The 7,603-nt window shown below is 45.6% G+C and overlaps 1 protein-coding gene and 1 pseudogene across 9 annotated transcripts in view; one reads left to right on the top strand and one right to left on the bottom strand.

Annotated features, from left to right (window-relative positions):
- Window positions 1-5,455, top strand: part of LOC127684858 (aurora kinase C-like) — a 23,971-nt pseudogene extending 18,516 nt beyond the window's left edge.
- LOC127670388 (zinc finger protein 431-like) overlaps window positions 1-7,603 on the bottom strand; it is a 553,459-nt gene that overhangs the window by 117,722 nt on the left and 428,134 nt on the right. The window lies entirely within an intron of this gene.

The raw sequence follows: 7,603 nt of genomic DNA, 5'->3' as shown, positions 1-7,603 counted from the left end.
GACACTACAGTCTCTTGTGAGTTCGAGGCTAGTCTGATCTACAGAGTGAGTTTCATAACACCCAGAGTTATTTGGTAAGACCCTGTCTTAGAAAAAAAAATACTGCTTTTTTTTTGGTTTTTCAAGACATGGTTTCTCTGTGTAGCCCAGGCTGGAACTCACTCTGTAGACCAGGCTGGCATCAAACTCAAAATATGCCTCCTCTGCCCCCCTAGCGCTGGGATTAAAGCCTTGAGGCACCACTGCCCAGCCTAAATTACTACATTCTTAAACTTCTATATGTACATATGTACACTTGCCACAGTGTGTGTTTGAAAGTCAGAGAACAAGTTACAGGAATCAATTCTCTCTTCTAACATGTAAGACATAGGAATCACTCTGGTCCTAAGATTTGGCAGCAGGAGTTTTTAATTTACTGAGTGGACTTGTGAGCCAAGTACTAGTTTCTGATAAAGTGTTTAGTACAGGAGAGAAAATTTGGTTTCTGAGCTATATTTTACTTTTTTGTTGGTTGGATCTATTTCAATCCAAGGTGTGGACCATATCCTGTGAGATTGAGGGTCTTTATCTTCTTTTGTGAAAATACCCCAGTGTGTTTTTTCCTTTTCACTGAAGGGTATCCTGTTCCTAGGCTACAGCTGTTATGCCAGCTGGAGCAAGTGCAGGAGCCATGGACAGTGGTCAAGCACCAAAGCACCTGCTCAGGTAAGAGTCCAGTAGACCAATAGAAGGGCTTACAGGTTTGGACCAGGAATTTCCTGGAAAGACTCTTTTGTCCTCTAAAGATTTATATTTATTTATATGTCTGTGAGTACATGCTACACCTGGGTAGGTTCACTCAGAGGCCAGAGGAGAGCATCAGATCCTCCTGCAGCTGAAGTTGCAAGCTCTCATGAGTTACTTGATGGTGTCAATCTGAAACACAGATAACTTGAAAGTGTATAAGGATTGTTAACTACCGAGTCATCTCTACAGTCTCCTGGGATGCTCCTTAGTGGATAGCACTGGGATTAGTAGCTGTGGATCCCTGTGATTTGTAGCTCTCCTGATTCTCATTGCCCCATCTCATTTGGCACTGCTCGTGGGAAGGTGTCAAGTTCATAACTATTATCTCAGGACCTCTTCTCCCTGCATGGACTTGCTACCTGGCTTCCTTGCCACCAGATCTGTTGCTCTAGTGATACGCTGAACTATCAGTTGTGATTTTAAGTATGTTCCTTACTTTTCTGTTGCTGTGGTAAAACACCATGACCAAGGCAGCTTATACATGTTTATTTGCCTTATGATCCATGAGGAGTAAGAGTCCATCATGGGGAAGTGAGAGGACATGCAGCAGGACTGGCAGCTGGAGAAGCTCATGTCTTGAACCACAGTCAGGAAGCAGAGAGTGCCCTGGGAATGGCACAAGTCTTTTAAATCCCCAAAGCCTGTCCCCAGTGATGTGCTTCCTCCTGCACTAGCACAGCTCTTAAGGCTCCCTAAACAGTGCCATCAGCTGGAGACATGTGTCCAAAGGCCTGTGGGGAATGCTGCCATTCACACCACCACATTAAGTATGACTCAGCATTAACAGCCATGTCAAGCTCTAGGCTCAGGGGTGCAGCATAAAACTTTGTAGTCCCCATTCCTGAGTCTGTATGGACAGATGAGAGCTCTGTGTCACAAGGTGTTCAGAGACTCTCACATCTTCTGTCATCTGTCTCTTGCTGTAATGTTGTCCTGACATCGTCAGGCTGTCTAAAGACTGAGAGAAGAAGAGAGGTCTCATCCACATACAGGAACACAAGTTCTAGTCAAAGAACTAGCCATTCAGTCTTCCTGGGTTCCACAGGACTGGGCTATGTTACAGAGCTCTGTGTCCAAAAAGAGCAATATTTTTATCATTATCTGTCTGTGACCTGCATCCAGTCTGTCCCAGGAAACAGATCACAGACACTGACAGTAGGTTCCACTGGAGGACAAGTAATTACCTAATGTGTTGTTGTGTTAGCATCAGTGTCTGGGCCAGAGCACTATGCATCTAAAGCTCTGTTGCTCTTTGTTGACCAAGTGCCTTGAGAGTTGTGGTGCACCTGTGCAGCCCATGAGGAAGTAGGGTATAAGAGGCCTTTGTCCCACATTGGTCATATCCATTATGTATTCCTAATATAGTGGGGGATTGGGGGGTGGGGCAAGTAGGGGGAAGGGGGGACTATCTTTCTCATTCTCACAATTTCCATCCACTATTCTCTTCTACTCACTACCCTCTCCAACCTTTTTGGTTCATGAAAGTCCTTCAAACACATGTCTTCATGAATAATCTGCTGTATAAGATCTCAGTGTCAATTTAATCTCTTTAGGAGCTATTAAAGCCAGGCACCATCTGCATATTTGTTGACATTTAGGCTTAACATTTAAACAAAAGTATTTTTAACTTATTTTTGGGGGGTAGCACATATGTAAAACCCAAAGAACTATGAAGATGGATTTCTCTTTCCTCTACCAAAGATAGTATTATCATTTGTAGTGAACAGCCAGCAGTGCCTTTAATCTTAGCAGTATCTAGAGGTATCTGGTCTGAGCCAAACCCCAGTTTGGCTCCCCTAAGGGGGGTTTAGAGCATGTGGCACGGCAGTGTGGGGGATGGGAGTGCCCAGGCAGGCCCATGCCCAAGCACCTCTTCCCCCTGAGGGACCACACACACAGAGAGACATGGTATAGAATAGTTTATTCAGGGCAGAGAACAGGAGTAAGAGAGGCAGAGAGAGAGAGAGAGAGACAGAGACAGAGACAGAGAGAGACAGAGAAGCGGAGGAGTGGAGATTGGCCATGACCACATGGAGAGAGGGGGGAGGGGAGGAGAGCCCAAGGGGCAGAGAGGTGAGAGTGTAATGAGAGAGAGCAATGAGAGAGAGGAGGGGCAAGTAGACCCTTTTATAGTGCTCCAGGTCTATGGGGTGGGGCATACCTGGCTGTTGCCAGGTAAGTGTGGGGTGGTGCTTAGACAGAATACTAACATATTCCAGTATTTGTTTAATTAAAAAAGAGGAAAAAAAGAGAGATAAAGGCGAAGCAGGAATAGGGACGTTGTTGAGCTATCTAGCTGCTTCATGCTGACATTGGGGGCAACGTGTCTCTAGGGAACCTAAAGAAAGGGGTATGGGGGAGGTGTTTGTCCAGTCTCGGGAGATATTGGCTGCTTCCTTGTTGTCCAGGGTCTGTGGAGCCATTTGAGGATAGGTTAGGAGAACAGGTCCAGTAGAAGCTGTCTGTGTCTAGAGAAGCTGAGAGGAGATTGGAGCATCTGAAGTTTGCTTCTCTGGATCTATCCTGGATGTGGCAAGGGCCTGGACCTGACAAGATGTTGAAACATATTAGTATAGGTAGGGAATAAGATTAACTATATTTGGGAAAAAAGAAAAATTTTAAGATGTACAATTGAAACCCAGAGGAATCCCACCCTTTGGAATAGGTGGTAAATTGGGAACTTGGGCAGAGGTACTTATCTGAATGGGGCCTATTTGGTCCACAAGCAATAGATCTCAGTAGGTTTTCTGTAGCTAACAAGTTTATTAAAGAGATAACAACATGAGTTAACCACATGAACAGTCTTTAAGATGAGCCTTTGTGGAGCAGAAGGAATAGAATTGAAGGTTGGATTGTATAGTGGAGTTTTTATTATTAGAGATAGGCAAATCTATAGGAATGCAGATGTTAGGACAGTGACAGAGCAAGAAGAGGAAATATGAAGCCTTTAATGGAAGTACAGTTTAAGTAAGGAGATAACTGTCTAGCTGTCAATGTAGTCAGAAGTCTGAGGAATGAACAATAATTTAGCAGTTATATTATTAAAAAGTGACAGATTCCAGTAGTCAGCAGTTCTTTGTGGTCTCTGATCTTCATGGTGGCTTTGGCTGTCAATCTGGCATTCAAGCACAGAGGATGCAGGGCTTTTTCTCTGTGGAATGGATACCCATGACATGAGAAATGGCTTACCTTTGTTTAGCTAAGTCATTTGACTCAAGGTATCTGGTCTTGTCCGCTGCACTCTTTTTAAGCAGAATCCTGTAGCAGTGTCCATATCTTTCTTCTGAGACCTCCTGGGAGAAGCTGTCAGGCCTTTGGGAATTCTGTCTGTCTTAAATCTGATAACAAGATTGAGCACAAGATAGGAGAGCAATAGTCAAGAGAGGATAGGAATGAGAATCTCAAGTAGTTTTGACAGGTTGTATAGGTAGAGGAAAGTATATTACTTTGGTTAGTAAAGATGCTAAGATCAGAGTAAGAAGGCTGGCAGCAATGGAATACATCGTGGTGACAGAAAATGAGTTTGTCTAGGCAGATTTAGGCTTGTTAACATCAACTTGAGCATGCAGGCTATAGGAACAAACAAGGGTGTGGGAACATGGAATAGGTGAGGTTTAGGTCCTTTATCATTTACCAGACTGTTAATTTTACTGTATATACGGTTGAAGACACGTTACAGCCCATTGGGTGCATGGGGAAAGTTGCTAAATATAATTTCAGCATCCTGAAAATATATTAGCAACATGGTACAGTCAGGCTAAAGACTCAAGCCATCGTGAGAGTATCTAGGGGCTTTGGCATTCCCGGAATGCCTGGAGAAGCTCCCATGCCTAGACCATGGCTTTGGCACCTGTATTAGCAAAGAGGGAGTCTGGGTCGCTTCTGAGTAAGGAGACACCCAAGGGATTAAATGTCCTATCAGGAACGTTAGCTGGAACTGGGCATGAGAAGCAAGCCTTAATTCAAAAGAAGTTGGCCAGGCTTCATCTGAAAGCTAAGGGTTATTTATTATTATGGTTAGTGTTTGTTTGCATTTGTAATCTGGTAGAGTAAATAAGAACCTGATAGACAGTGCGCACATTGTGGGAGCCGGTACAACCGGCTGTCATGTTGCACATTCTGAACAGCCTGGACGTGGGGCCCAGTCCTCAGTCCTGGTACTCCTGCCCATGTGCAGCCACCAAGACTTGCCATGACCCACCCATCAGTGGCTGGACCGTGTGGCAGTGGGACCACGCAGCAATGGAGATGGAGCACAGGGTTGCAGCAGCACCAGGACTCACTGTGGCCATGCGGGTAGCAGTGAATATAGTGCAGAACAGTTTGTCAGCAAGAAAAGTTGGGGGGAGGGCGGAATTTTCATGGTTGTGCAGGTGCAAGGCAGGACTTCCCTGCCAGTGGTGGAAGTCGTAGCCTGCACTGGCTGGGAAGAAGAAGTACCAAAGTAGCTTGTTTTGTATCTTAGCAATAGCGTAGAGGTAAATGAGGTAGCCGGAGCCCGCTGGGCAGGAAAAGAAAGTATCCAAGTAGCTTGTTTTGTAACCTAGCACTAGTGCGAAGGCACCCCTGCCGCTGCCAGGCACAGTCCAGGAGGGACAGAACTGCCACAAGGCAGCAGTCCAACAGGGACTTGAGGGAACTCCGTGAGGCCGTGGTCCAGCGGAAATGAGACTACCTCTGTGAGAGCATAAACGTAGGAGCATTTTGTATCCCAGTAACAGTCCTCAGGACAAAGCAGCGGTAGCTCCAAATTACCCTAGAACTAGTGTAAACTGTCGCTCTGACCCTGTGATTAGTTTACCAGTCTGTAGCTAGAGAACGAGGTTGTGGTTTAAATGGCAAAGCTGGCATACCCACAGTGTTTCTCGATTCTGGGTCAACTCACCAATGAAGGGGGCTTAAAAAGACAGAAAAGGGGGTTTAGAGAATGTGGCATGGCAGTGTGGGGGAAGGGGGTGCCCCGGTGGGCCCATGCCCAAGCAACTCTTCCCCCTGAGGGACCACACACACACAGACATGCGATAGAATAGAGTTTGTTCAGGGCAGAGAATGGGACTTAGAGAGGCAGAGAGAGAGAGAGAGAGAGAGAGAGAGAGAGAGAGAGAGAGAGAGAGAGAGAGAGAAAGAGAGAGAGAAGTGGAGGAGTGGAGGCAGGACATGACCACATGGAGAGAGGGGGGAGGGTAGGAGAGCCCAAGGGGCAGAGAGGTGACAGTGTGATGAGAGAGAGCAATGAGAGAGAGAGAGAGAGAGAGAGAGAGAGAGAGAGAGAGAAGAAGAAGAAGAAGAAGAAGAAGAAGAAGAAGAAGAAGAAGAAGAAGAAGAAGAAGAAGAAGAAGAAGAAGGAGGAGGAGGAGGAGGAGGAGGAGGGGGAAGAGGAGGAGGAGGAGGAGGAGGAGGAGGAGGAGGAGGAACAAGTAGCCCCTTTTATACTGGGCCAGGTCTATGGGGCAGGGCATACCTGGCTGTTGCCAGGTAAGTGTGGGGTGGAGCATAGACAGAATACTAGCACAAACATCAATCCAGATGTTTACTCCAGGTTTCCTTTTGTTTATCCTATGAATCAGCATCTCATGACCCTAGACCTTTGATTCTTGGGAGACAGTGTAGTAGCTATTCCTCATTGTCAACTTGACTATATCTGGAATGAACTGCAATCCAGAATTGGAAGGCTCACCTATGATCCTAATCTGCAGGCTGAGAAATAAAAGTTTCTGACCTGGATCTTGGCATGGAGATCTTAAACATAGTGCCTATGAATTCCAGAAGATTTAGACAGGGAGATCTCTGAGTTCGAGGCCATCTGGGATTAAAGGCATGGTAGCTCAGGCCTTTAATCTGGGCCACACCCTCTGCTAGAGACCTACATGAGTGCTTACACCCTCAGAGCCTTACCTGGGATTACGAACCTCTGTGCTAATCACTAATTCTCAGCCTTTGAAGTTCCTGGCTCAATGTTCTCCTTAGAGCAACACAGCCTCCTGTCTATTATACCTATGAGACACTAGCTACACCTGAGCTAGCACAAGGCAGACCATTGAAGTCCTTTTGATCTGCCAGACCTACTGTTTCCTGAATTAAGAAGGTTACCTGCTGAACAGTGTGAAACATTGAAGCCAACACCCACGGAGTTTTGGGGAAAGGACTTGCCCTTAAAAGCCATATATATATTGTGGGACCCCAACTGAACTTTACATCTCGTACAGCAATGTTGTCCTGATGTCATTTCTTTCTCACCACCCGCCCCTCCCAGCCATTCTCAGCTTCTCTTCCCAATTAGCAGTAGCTGCTTGAAGCAACAAAATGTTGCCGGATCAAGGGACTAGATGCAAGAAGATCTCCTGAGATGACCCTGCCTTTGCAAAGCTTCACAGAAAAGGGAAAAAGATGTTATCCTGCACGGTGAGCAACTATAGATGCTAAAGGATATGGATTAAGTGAGGCAGTGTTGACCTAATGCTGAACCCGCTAAGGAGTAGACAGTGGAAAATGGCATGTGAACTTTATAGGCATTTGTCCACAGTCTTTAAGAGCTGACTCAGGTGAAAAGAAAAGGGGTTTGAAAATAGGTGTATGTCCAGTCTTCAAGAGCTGTTTCAAGAAGGTATGAAAAATGAGAGAGAAAGAGAGTAGGAAAATGGATTTCAAAACTTGCCTAGGGAAAAGTGGAAATATAGAGAGGTCCTGTTTCTTTCCTCTGTGGATCCTACTGGAGATATTGTTAGTACTGTACAGTGTGCTTCCTCTCTGGGTATTGTTTTGTCCTTGGTGCACCAGTTGTCCACCTGTCAATATGTGTCTGTCTTTGTTTAGTTGT

Source organism: Apodemus sylvaticus, chromosome 1 (genome assembly GCF_947179515.1).
Source record: "Apodemus sylvaticus chromosome 1, mApoSyl1.1, whole genome shotgun sequence".
NCBI lineage: Eukaryota > Metazoa > Chordata > Mammalia > Rodentia > Muridae > Apodemus > Apodemus sylvaticus.
The sequence above is the reverse complement of the archived record's forward strand: the minus strand, read 5'-3'. Positions and strand labels throughout refer to the sequence as shown.